This window comes from Dasypus novemcinctus, chromosome X, assembly GCF_030445035.2.
Source record: "Dasypus novemcinctus isolate mDasNov1 chromosome X, mDasNov1.1.hap2, whole genome shotgun sequence".
NCBI classification, from domain to species: Eukaryota; Metazoa; Chordata; class Mammalia; order Cingulata; family Dasypodidae; genus Dasypus; species Dasypus novemcinctus.
The window spans coordinates 139,994,016-140,006,274 of NC_080704.1; positions in this window are offsets into that span (position 1 = coordinate 139,994,016).

Below are 12,259 nucleotides of genomic sequence, written 5' to 3' on the forward strand. Positions count from 1 at the left end.
AGGTCAAACAGCATTTTAGACTCCTGTTATTATATGTAGACAGGGATATTCTGCTGGTCCACTTTGAACCTTTAATTCAAGGTCATTTTCTAGTTCCATCATCAGCTGGTACTTGGTAGTGATCCCTTGGTGCCAGGGAGGCTCATCGCTGGGTGTCATGTCCCAAGCTGGGGGGAAGGCATTGCATTTACATGCTGAGTTTGGCTTCGAGACTTGCCACATTTGAGTAACATGAAGTAAGCTATCTATTCTAACATCTGTCTGGTTTCAGCCATACTGTCTTCCATATCACTGATTCTTTTCTACCTGTTCAAATCTGCTCTTAAGTGCTTCCAATGTATTTTTTATTTCTTTAATTGTGCCATTCATCATGATCTTATCCTTTATCTTTTTAGCAATGTTTGCAATTTCTTCTGTATGTTCTCCTAGTGTTTTCTTAACATCCTTATCTCTTTCTTCACTTCATTAAGTTGTTTCATGATATTTGTTTGGACATCTCTGATTAGTTTTTCCAAGTTCTGGACTCCTCCTGTTTTTTAGTTTGTTCATTAGGTTGGGCCATGTCTTCCTCTTTCTTGGTATGGATTGTAATTTTTTGTTGGTGTCTATGAATTGATTTATCTTGAGGGGCTTATTTAGTTGATTAGCTTCCCTTTCTACTGTTTATTTTGTTGTTGTTTTTTGTGTGTGGTAAAGTTTCACTTTGACATTTTGTTCCTCTTATATTTCCTTGCTGTTGTCTATATTTCCTTGAAAATATATAGGACTAGATTAAAAGAAAGATATAAGTAAAGAAGGAGAATAGTAATATTAATAATAAAAGGTAAAAGAGGAACCATACAAGACCTAGGAAAATATAATTAATAAGAAATATAGAGGAATAAGAATAAAAATGTGGAATAAAAATAAAATGAGAAACAAAATAAAGAAAATTATGCAGAATGGATTAAAAGGCTGGAAAGATGAGAAAAGAATAAAAGAAAAAGAAAATAGAAAGAGCAAAGAAAAAGAGAGAAATAAAAGCAAAAAAAAAAAATTGAATACCAACACAAAGGGGTGGAATGAAAAAACAACAACAGAAAAGAGAAGATAGACAAATGAAGGAAAGAAAAGAAATTGCAAAGGTGGAAAAAATCAGTAATAGAAAAATAGGAAATAAAAAGTTGGAAACACAGTAAAGAAGAAACAAGATAGCAGCAACTAATTTAAAAAAAGAGAGAAGAAATGTAGGGAAAACAGTTTTCCCTCTTTGGCCCCTAAGGAGTTTCTCAGGCTGCCAGTGTTTATCAATCAATTATCCTGCAGCCTGCCATCTGCAGGTTTTGAAGTGGGTTTTTGTGAGTAAAATAAGGGAAAAAAAGTAATGATTTTTTATGTTGTTAAATAAGAAGAGACTGAAGAAAAGCTTATACAGAAAGAATGGCTATATGCCCTCTGTCATAAAGTAACACCTCGATGCCTGATAACCCAGTGGATTACTTTTCTAATAAGACCTGGAAATCAAACCAGGGACATTGTATATGCACAGCATGAATTCCTTCACTGAGCAAAACTGTCTTCTTAGGTTAGTTAGCTTTTCAGAAACATATCTGCCCGATTTCTCTTGGGAAGTTTAGATTCCTAGTGGTTTGTCAGAGTCCTGCTGATTAGGCAACTGTCTGTCCCTACCCCATCTCTATCTAATTCTTCTCTTTACCCAGGTAGATAGGCCTGACAGTTTGCCTGAGCAGATCTCCCCTTCCCTCTCCTTGTCTGGTTGGAGTCTCTCCCAAGATTCAAGGGATGTTCAACAAGACAAAACTTACCATCAAATATTCACTCTCTACTCTCCCAGACCCTTCTTCCTCCCAGGGAAAGCCCCCCCAGTCTCCATTTGGAGCAGTGAACCAGGGGCTCTATCTAAGCTATTTGACCTGAGGACAGGGCATATGTGCCACTCACAATTTTCCATTGGCTTCTTTATCTTTCTTGTACCCTCCTAGATGACTCAGAGCACCTATATATTTGGATAAATAAATAAATAAATATATAAATATATGCAAAACATCTCCTTTAGATAGGTCTTTGTCTTCTCTCTGCTTTGTGTGTGTGCGTGAGAGAGAGAGAAAGGGTCAGATTCTGCCTTCCTATTTTGGCACTATTTTCCCATAATTCCCATAATTTTTTTTATTTTTAGGCATGTATTTATCTCGATGGACCAATTTGGTTGATTTGCTTCTCTTATTTACTCCAGGGTTTTATTTTGTTATTTCTTTGTGTGTGGTAAGGTTACTTTTGATACTTGGCTCCTCTTATTCTATGTCCTTGAAATTGTTAGTGTTCCTTGAAAAAAGTATTAGGACCAGCAGAAAGGAAAGACATAAAAAGAGAAAAATATTAATAGTAATAAAAATACAAAAAAGATAAAAAAGGAACCATACAAGATTTAGGATACAAGTAAAAAAATCATAAAAAGTACAACGGAATATGAATAAAAAGGTGTGGAATAGAAAAAATAAAACAGGAAACAAAATAGAGAAAAAATTAATAAATTAAAATGCCAGACAGATGAGTAGGAAAAAACTATACCTGAAGCAGAATAGAGAGACAAAAATAGAATTAATTAAAAGAATGGATATATGAGAAGAGAATAAAAGGGAAAAAATGGAGGGAGAGAAAAAGCCAAAAAAAAAGAAGACCAAATAAGGAGAAGTGGAATGAAAGAAAAGCAACAGAATTCAGAAGACCTAAAAATGTAGGAAAGAAGCGAAATAAAGTAGGTTGAAAAATAAGGAAAAACAAAAAAAATGAAAGAAAGTAAGAGAAAATAACAAAAAAGAAACAATAGAGCAATAAAAAAATAACCCAGGAAAAACAGCCTTCCCTCTAAGAACCATATGGACTTCATTAGGCTTCTGGTGCGTATCAATTAATCACCCTGCAACCTGCCCTCTTCAACTGATGTATTATATTTCATCAAATAAAATAACGAAAATAAAAAACAGAACCGAAAGTACATAAAACAAAACCACAGAAACCCAGTCTATAAGTTCCGTATCATAAAGTGCTAGCTGGGTACCTTATCTTTCCCTGGATCCCTTCTCTTAGAAAGTATTGGTACTCGAACCAGACACTTTGTACTTGCATGGAAGGAATTCCTTCATTGTGGTACATTGACTCTACAGGCTAAATAGGCTTTTGGTACTGTATCTGGCTCTTCCTATTCCCTTTTCCCTCAGGCGAGTTGGACTTAAAACAGTTTTCAGTTGTTGCATCCATCATTCATGTGGAATCTAAGACCCCTCTAGATGTAGAGGTGGAGTACACATAACCATCCCACGGTCCATAGGATGGAGGAATGGGGTATGGATTAGAGCGGACTTACTGATATTCTTCTATGGAACTATTGTTAGTAATGGAAGAAATTGTAGCATTGATGTGGAGAATGTGGCCACGGTGGCTGCTGCGGGTAGGGAGAGGGAAGAAGAGAGATGATGTGGGGGCATTTTCAGGTCTCGGAGTTGTCCTGAATGGTAGTGCAGGGACAGTTGCTGGACATCGTAGGTCCTGCCATGACCCACTGGGGGGACTGTAAACTAAAATATAAACCACTGTCCATGTGCTGCAGCAGTGCTCCAAAATGTATTCACCAAATGGAATGAATGTGCCACGATAATAAAAGAGGTTGTTGATGTGGGAGGAGTGGGGTGAGGGGGTTGGGGGTAATATGGGGACCTCTTATATTTTTTTAATGTAACTTTTGAAAAAATAGAGAGAGAGGAATAAAAACAGTTTTCAGGGACTGGGTTAGTTAGTTGCCTGTCTCCACCCCCTTCCTTACCAAATTCCTCTCTCCCATGGCAGTTAGCTGTGATAGACTACTTGAGCAGATCCCCCCTCCCATTTCTCTGTGGCCACCTCAATCAATGCTGGCTGGTATTTTCTCTGAGATTCAAAAGGATATCAGGTGCTCAAACCAACCAAAATTAAACCACTCTCTACTTTCTGCCAGACCATTCTTCATGCCAGTGAATGTTCCTTCCCGCTCAGCTGGCTGGTGAGAGCCAGGGATTCATTGGAGGCTGTTTACCTTGAGGGTGGGGCTTGCCTGCGCTCCATTTCCAGTCACAGTGGATGAGCAATTCGTGATTTTCCTTTGGCCTCTTTTTCTCTGTGTCCCACTCCCTCTTGAACGATAGATGTTTAGTACATGCCTCCTTTTTGGTAGATTCCCAAAACTGCCCGCTTCAGAAAGGCTTTTGCCCTCCTTCACCATTTTATGTGAGAGAACTGAGAACTGTCTACCTTCATTGATGCCATTTTCCCTGAACTCTCTAAAGGTGCCTTTTTCTTGAGCAAAGGTTTCACATCCTGATGAATAATCATTTATTAGAATATTACTTTATGGTAATTGTTTTCTGTGACCTGTATAAAAATTCTTTGCCTATCCCCAAGTCTAAAGATATCCCATATTTTCCAGTCAAGTTTTATGGGTTTATCTCTTATATTTAGATATAATTCATTATGTATTTTCTTTTGTTTTGTTTTCTCTGATGTAGGGGCTGAGCTTCATTTTTTAGTTAAGTGAGTATCCAGTTATTTGGGCATTATATGTTGAAAAGATTTTATTTACCCCATTGGATAGCTTAGGTGCATTTGTTGGTGAATCAAACAATCATAAAATTGTGAGTTTATATAAAATCTTTTATCTTCTGTTTCGGTGATTTATTTGTTGATCCTTGTGCCAAAAGTACAATGTTTTGATCACTTTAGCTTTTTAGAAATCCTGAAATAAGAATAAAGGCCTCCAGCTTTGTTTTCCTTTTGCAAAATTTCTTTAGATTTGCATTTTCATATAAAATTTAGAATAAACTTTTCAAATTCTGCAAAATAACCTGCTGGTATTTTGATTGCATATCTACATGCACTATTATGAATGCTATGCCTCCTTAAAGACAAGACCTTAATTATCTCTGGTAGTACTTTTACCCATTCTTTAGAGATATTCTTGGTTTAATTGACAGTCATGCATAAAATGCAGATTTCCATTCATCACCCAACCAACAACAATGTGCAATGATGTGGAGCATTTGCTACAATTGATTATAGTACAGTTTTATGATTGTGTTATTAATTAAAGTTCATGATTTTGCTTAAGGGTCACTTTTTTGTAGTGTAGTTGTATCGACTTTTCAAAAAAAAATTTACTCTACTACCTGATATATAATCTAACATTTCTCCTTTTAATAATATTCAGGTATATATTTCATTGCTATTATTTGCACTCTTGATGTTGTGCATACATCATCATCATCCATTACTAACACATTTCCATAATTCCAACTTGGAACCCTGTAGATTATAAGCTTTAACTTCCTAGCCCCACCTCATCCCATGTTAACCTAGATTCTAGATTAATTCTAGATTCTGACACTCTGAGTTTTCTTATTTTAATTGTTTCAAATCTGTGAGATCAAACAAAATTTGTCATTTTCTGTCTGTATTAGTTAACTTAACATGATGTCTTCAAGGTTCATGCATGTTGTAGCATGCTTCAGGACTTTTCATGTCTGAATAACATTCCATTGCATGAGTATACCACAGTTTATATGTGTATGTGTATATCACCAATCGAATTCATCAGTTGAGGGACACTTGGGTTGCTTCCATCTTTTGACAATTGTGAATAATGCAACTATGAACATAGTGCAGAAATATCTGTTTGTACCCCCAGTTTCAATTCTATTGATTATATACCTAATAATGGGATTGCTGATCATATGGAAGTTCAATAGTTAGCTTTCTGAGGAATTACCAAACTTTCTTCCAAAGCTGCTGCATCTGATATATATGTGTGTATATATATATATATGTATATATGTATATATAACATAAAAAATATATTGGATTCAGATATGCCCCACTCCCTATCCCTCACACATTTTCCCACATTAATAACATCCTTCATTAGTGTGGTACATCTGTTACAATTGATAAACACATTTTGTAGCATTGTCATTATGCACAGACCATAGTTAAACTTGCAGTTTCCACTCTTTACTGCACAACTTTGTCAAGTTATGGCAAGATATATAATGGCCTGTATCTGTCATTGCAATGTCAAATTCCCCAAAATGCAATTCCAAAGCCCCCAGAATGTCCCCATATTGCACCTATTTTTCCCTCTCCCCCAGTTTTGAACCTCCAGTGGCCATTGACTACACATCACTGATGTAATTTTTCCACTGCTAGAATCACAAGTCTGTAGTGGCATACCAGTATGTTGACTCTAGTCCTTTGTTCATTCCCCAATCCCGGGATGGTGGTGCTCACTTTACCTCTATTTAAGAAGGGGGTTAGGTCCCATATCCCAAGCAGTCAATGAATGGGACTTTCTTGCTTGCAGTTGCAGACTCTCTCTGTTCCTTGGGATTATCCTTGCCTAGTCCATCATCATCAATTTGTTAGTTTTCTTGGGTGAGGACAATGAACTGGAAAGTAGTTGTTGAAACTCTGTTGAGATTCAGAGCCCAGCTAACACATGGACAACCCAAAGATTTAAGTCTCTTGGACATACACCTACTCACTCTAGAACTACCTATAGTTTCATATAGAAAAGGCAGAAAAGCCATGTGTATGGAAACCACAAATGAGACCAACTCTACTGCACTGGGGAACATAAATTCCACAGTAGGGCCCACTGGCAGGGTGCCAAACTCCTGAGCTATTTGCCCTGACTGTAGTGTCTGGATATTACCAGAGCCCTCAGGAGCCCCCCTATTTGTGTTTAAATTACTTTGCCAGTCAAAGATTTCCTGTTGAGATGCGCATAAGTGTAACCACTGATAGGATGTCCTGACTCTTATTGAAGCCTATTAGTCATATATATCCTTTTGTCTTTAACCTTTCCACCTTCTGGTCATGGTCTTTTTCCAGTAGCATTGCTGATTGGTGCTTGGTAATAATCCCTTGGTAACCAGGAGTCACGTCTCATGCTGGGGGTGGGGGGAGGTAATGCATTTTTATGCTGAGTTTGGCTTAGAGAGAGGCCACATTTCAACAATAAGGAGGCCCTGAGGAGGTAACTGTTAAGCACCATGTAAAACTAAGCTAAGTATCAATTTCAAAAGTAATGGTTCTAAGTACAGTCATCATATCAAGGGCCCATCAATGGATTATCCTCCTTCACTATTCACTGCCCCTGTACTTAGGGAATTCTTGCTGTCCCATTAGAAAATGTGGCAGAGCTCTCCAGGATGAGAATTTGATATTCTTTCAGCTATTGCATAGATCTGAACTCACTGTGACAATGCCCCATGAAAACTTGAACACAGTTATAAGCCTTATAGGTATGCCCCAGGTGAACATCCTCCCATGCATCCCCCATCACCAATGATTCTCCTTTGTCACAGTTGTAACCCTTCTGTGATTCAAAACTTACCAAAAAATGAAGTCAACAAAATAACCAAATATAATTAATAATAAAATGAAATGAAAATGATAGTTTTAGAAATAAAAAATAACATATAAAATATTTAAAAATAGGAATAATAAAAAAATGAGAAAAATTAAATTTTGGCATTATGTTTGTAATCACTGTAACATCTCTTCTCTTGTAATACAGTGATATTTTCTTCCATTTACTTCTGCAGTTTCTTATTTGTTAGGAAATTGAAAAGGCAGCCTACTCAATGGGAGAAAATATTTGGTAAATATATATTTGATAGGGGCCTTATATACAGCATAGTTAAAGAAATATCACACATCAAAAATAAAAAGACAAACAAGCCATTTAAAAAATTGGCAAGTGATTTGAATAGACATTTCTCCAAAGAAATACAAATGGCTAAAAAACACATGAAAAGATGCTCAACATCACTAGCCATTAGGGAAATACAAATCAAAACTACATTGAGATCATCTTACACCCATTGGACTGGCAGCTATTAAAAAAAAAAAGAGGACTAAAAATGTTGGAGAAGATGTGAAGTAATGGGAACATTTATCGACTGTTCATGGGAATGTAGAATGATGCGGCCACTGTGGAGGACAGTTTGGTAATTCCTCAGAAAGCTACCTGTAGTACTTCCACATGATCCAGCAATTCCACTGCTGGGGCTATACCCAGAAGACCTGAAAGCAGAAACTTGAACAGATGAATGCACACCAATGTTCATAGCAGCATTATTCATTATTGCCAAAAGTGGAAAACAACCCAAATGTCCACCAACAGATGAATGGATAAATAAATTCTGGAATACATATACAATGGAATATTACTCAGCTGTAAGAAGGAAAGCAGTATTAACACATGGGATAACATGGATGAATCTTGAAGACCTTTGTTGATTGAAGCTTGCCAGGCACTGAAGTACAAATATTACATGACCCCAGTGATATTAATTAAGCAAACTGAACAGACTGACAGAGCTACAATCTGGAAGATAGGTTTACAGGAGACAGAAAGGGAGAAGAAGGTTCTGAACTAATGTCCACATGGGCAAAATCTATGATAAGGTGGAAAGATGTAGTTTTGCAGTGAATAGATGTGACAGTGGTACAGTGATGTTATTGAGTTGCATGATGCTAGTTGTATGGGGTTTAGTTTGGGGAGGGTGTATTGGGCTGTCCATCAAACTGGGAGATGGTTGGGGGAGGGAGCAGGTGAAATCTGGGGATTTTTTCGGTATGTGCTTGAAACTACAATGTTGGGTATGATCTTTTGGCAAATATGACAGGGGAGGGTTACTATTTAGCTTGTTGGATGTGGGGGACATGTGGGACAGGGTGCACTTGAGACAGACCCCTAGGGTGTGTGTGTATTCATCTTGCCATAGTGGGTAGCATCAGTGTGTGGAGACCCACTTAATGAGCAGGAATGTGTGGGACTTCCATGCTGGGGTGTCCTGATATGTTCTCAAATAGAGTGATGGAGTCTCACAAGAGCATAGGCAGTGCCTAATAGGGGAGGACAGGCCAGTATGTCAAGCCTTTAATGTTGCTGCAAGAAAGTATGAATCTTGTTCTTCAAGGAGTGAAGCTTGGTGGTTGCCATAGGTTCTGAGGGGAGGGGAAGGGAGGAATAGGTAAGATGGAACATGGGACATTTTGGGGGTGATGGAATTGTACTACATGATCATGCGATGATGGATACAGACCAAGTTAAATTTCATCAAAATTTTTAAGTGTATGGCCCAAAATGTAAACCATAATGTAAATCACTGACCATGGTTAGTAGCAATGTTTCAATATTTGTACATCTATTGTAACAAATGTACCATCCACATGTAAAATGTAATTAAGAGAGGAAAAGAGAAAGAGTGGAGGATGCTGGGTATATGAGAATCCCCTATAGACTGTGCATCATTTTTCTGTAACCTAAAGCTTCTATGAAGACAAAATGAAAATGAAAAGAGTACTAGTTTTTTATTTGAAATTTATTTAGACTTGTTTTTTTAGGAAATACCTAAAAAAAGATCTGTATGAACCCCTGACCTCATATATGGGAACCATGTGCTAAACCACTGAGGTACATTTCCTCCCCAGAGAGAGTTTTTCTTTTTTTTGCAAATTGTTTAATTTGATTTTACGAAGTACCAGGGTTTGAACTTAGGACCATGTATGTTGGAAGCAAGCACTCAACATCTTGAGCTACATCAGCTCCGGAGTCTTATTTTAATTTAGACACTCCATAATTCTGTTTACTTTTTGAAAGATATGTCTTTTCCATTCATTTGTTATGTCTTTTAGTGCATCACTTACAGACAATATATTACTTATTTTATAATCCATTTGACAAACTCTTCTTTCTAACTGGAGTGCTTACTCCATTAAAATGTAATATAATTTTAGATATTATTAGAACTTTTTCTACAATCTTAATTTTTGTTTTACAATTGTTTATTTCCTGTTCATTTGTTCTTCATTACCAGAGTTCTCTTGTAGTGTTTGAATTCTTTTGTTTCAAAATCCATTTTAATTTTATCTATTGGTTTCTGGATACACTTTGAATTTTTATTAATAACTTTATGAATTACAGTATACATCCTTACATTTTCAGGGTGTTTTTAAAATTAATATTAACCATTTCATGTTAAATCAAACATTGCAATTTATCGATCAATTTACCCACTTTCTTTATAGTCTAATATATTACCTCTTGCATATATGATAAATCTACAGACTACAATGCTTTTAATTGTGGCTCTTTAGTGTCTTATGCATTTTAAGAAGATAAGATTAAATAAGTAGCTTTTTATTTTTTATCAGGTATTTCCCATGTCTAATGAATGCTGTTCATAACTTTTTAAAAATTCTTTGTTACTCTTTTTATAAACCCCCCTTTACAACTTTTTGCATGCTGTCTGCTCTCTGTGTCCATTCGCTGTGCATTCTTCTGTGTCTGTATTTATTTTATTTATTTCCCCTCCTCCCTTTGCAACTTGCTTGCTGTCTGTTCTCTGGGTCCGTCGCTGGGCTCTTCTGTGTTTTTTTTGTTTGTTTGTTTTTGCTTGTCTCCCTTTTTGTTGTATCACTTTGCTGAAATGGCTTTCTGTGGCACATGCCGGCCAGGCAGCACTCTGTGGTGCTTGTGAGCTAGGCAGCTCTCCACAATGTGTGGGCAAGCCTGCCTACACAAGGAGGCCCTGGTATGTGAACCCAGGGCCTCCCATATGGTAGATGGGAGTCCAGCTGATTGAACCACAGCCACTTCCCTTTTCATAACTTTTTGAAGATATGAATTTCCAAATGATATTTACCTTCAACCTGAATGAATTCACTTAGAAATTTTCTAGTACAGGTTTGTGTGTGACACTTATTTTGGTTGACTTTTATCTGAAAATATCTATATTTCATCTTCATTCTTGAAGTGTATTTTCCCTCAATATAGAATTCTGGATTGAGAGTATCTTATTTCTTTCTAATTTTTAAGATGTAGGCCCACTCTAGTCACACTTCCATAATTTCTGAGAAGTCATTTGTCATTCAAATTGTTGCAACAAATATGTAATAATGTAATATGTAATTTTTTCTTCAGTTGCTTTCAAAACTTTTCCTTTATTTTTGATTTTAAACAATTTGATTATGCTGGATTACTATGTGTGTGTGTATGCACATAGAATCATGCAAACTTGCTTATGGTTTACTGAGTTTGATTGCTTTCTATGCACACATTGTTTTCTTATTATTTATTCCACTTTAGGTTCACATGACTTCTTGAATTGCTACATTTATCTTTCCCCAAATTTGAAAAATTTCTGCCATTATGTCTTCAAAATAATTTTCCTCAGACTATATTTGCCTTTTAAGAATCCAATTACATTTCTGTTAGATGTTTTGATATCTTTCCACTGATGCCTGATGTGGTGGTTTGAAACACTATGTACCCCAGAAAATCATGTTCTTAAAGCTAATCTACTCCTGTAAGTATAAATCTATTGTGAGTAGGATTTTTTAAAAGATTACTTTCAGTTAAAGTTCGGCCCAGGGTGAATCTTGATCCTCTTAAGGCTGTACTTAATAGGATAATGAAATCAAAGAGAAAAAATACTGGAAGCAAGAAGCTGAAAGCAAGGAATTCTGGAAGAGAAGGGAGAGACCAGCAGATACCACCATTTTCTTTGTCATATGATAAAGAATTTCAGGATCAACAGCAGCAAATCTTCAGGAAAAACACATTACCTGTTGATATCTTGATTTGGACATTTTTTTCAGCCTCAAAACTATAAGCCTGTGAACTAAGAAATTCCAATTTTAAAGCCAATGCATGCCATGGTATCTGCTTTGAGCAGCTTAGCAAATTAAAACACATTTTGGTACTGGGATAGTGGGTTGCTGCTATTGCAAATATCAAAAATCTTAAAAAAAATCTTTTGTAACTGGGTAATGAATATAGATTGGGAGAATTCTGAGGTACTTGATAGAAAATTCCTAGATTGTGTTAAAGAAACAATTGGTAAAAATATGGATTCAAATTGTATTTCAGATAAGACCTTAGATAGAACGGATGAATGTGTCATTTTAAACTAGAAGAACAGAGGTCCTTGTTTTAAAGTGGCAAAGAATTTGAAAAAATTGAGTTCTGATGTCAGATGGAAGGAAGAATTTGAAAGTGATGAACATGGATATTTAGATGAGATTTCCAAACTAAATGTGGAAGTTGCATCATTGTTTCTTTTTGTAACTTATAGTAAAATGAGTGAGGAAAGGGATAAGCTAAGAACTTAACTCCTGAGCTCAAAGAAACCAGAAATCGGTGGGTTGGAAAATTCTGAGCTTC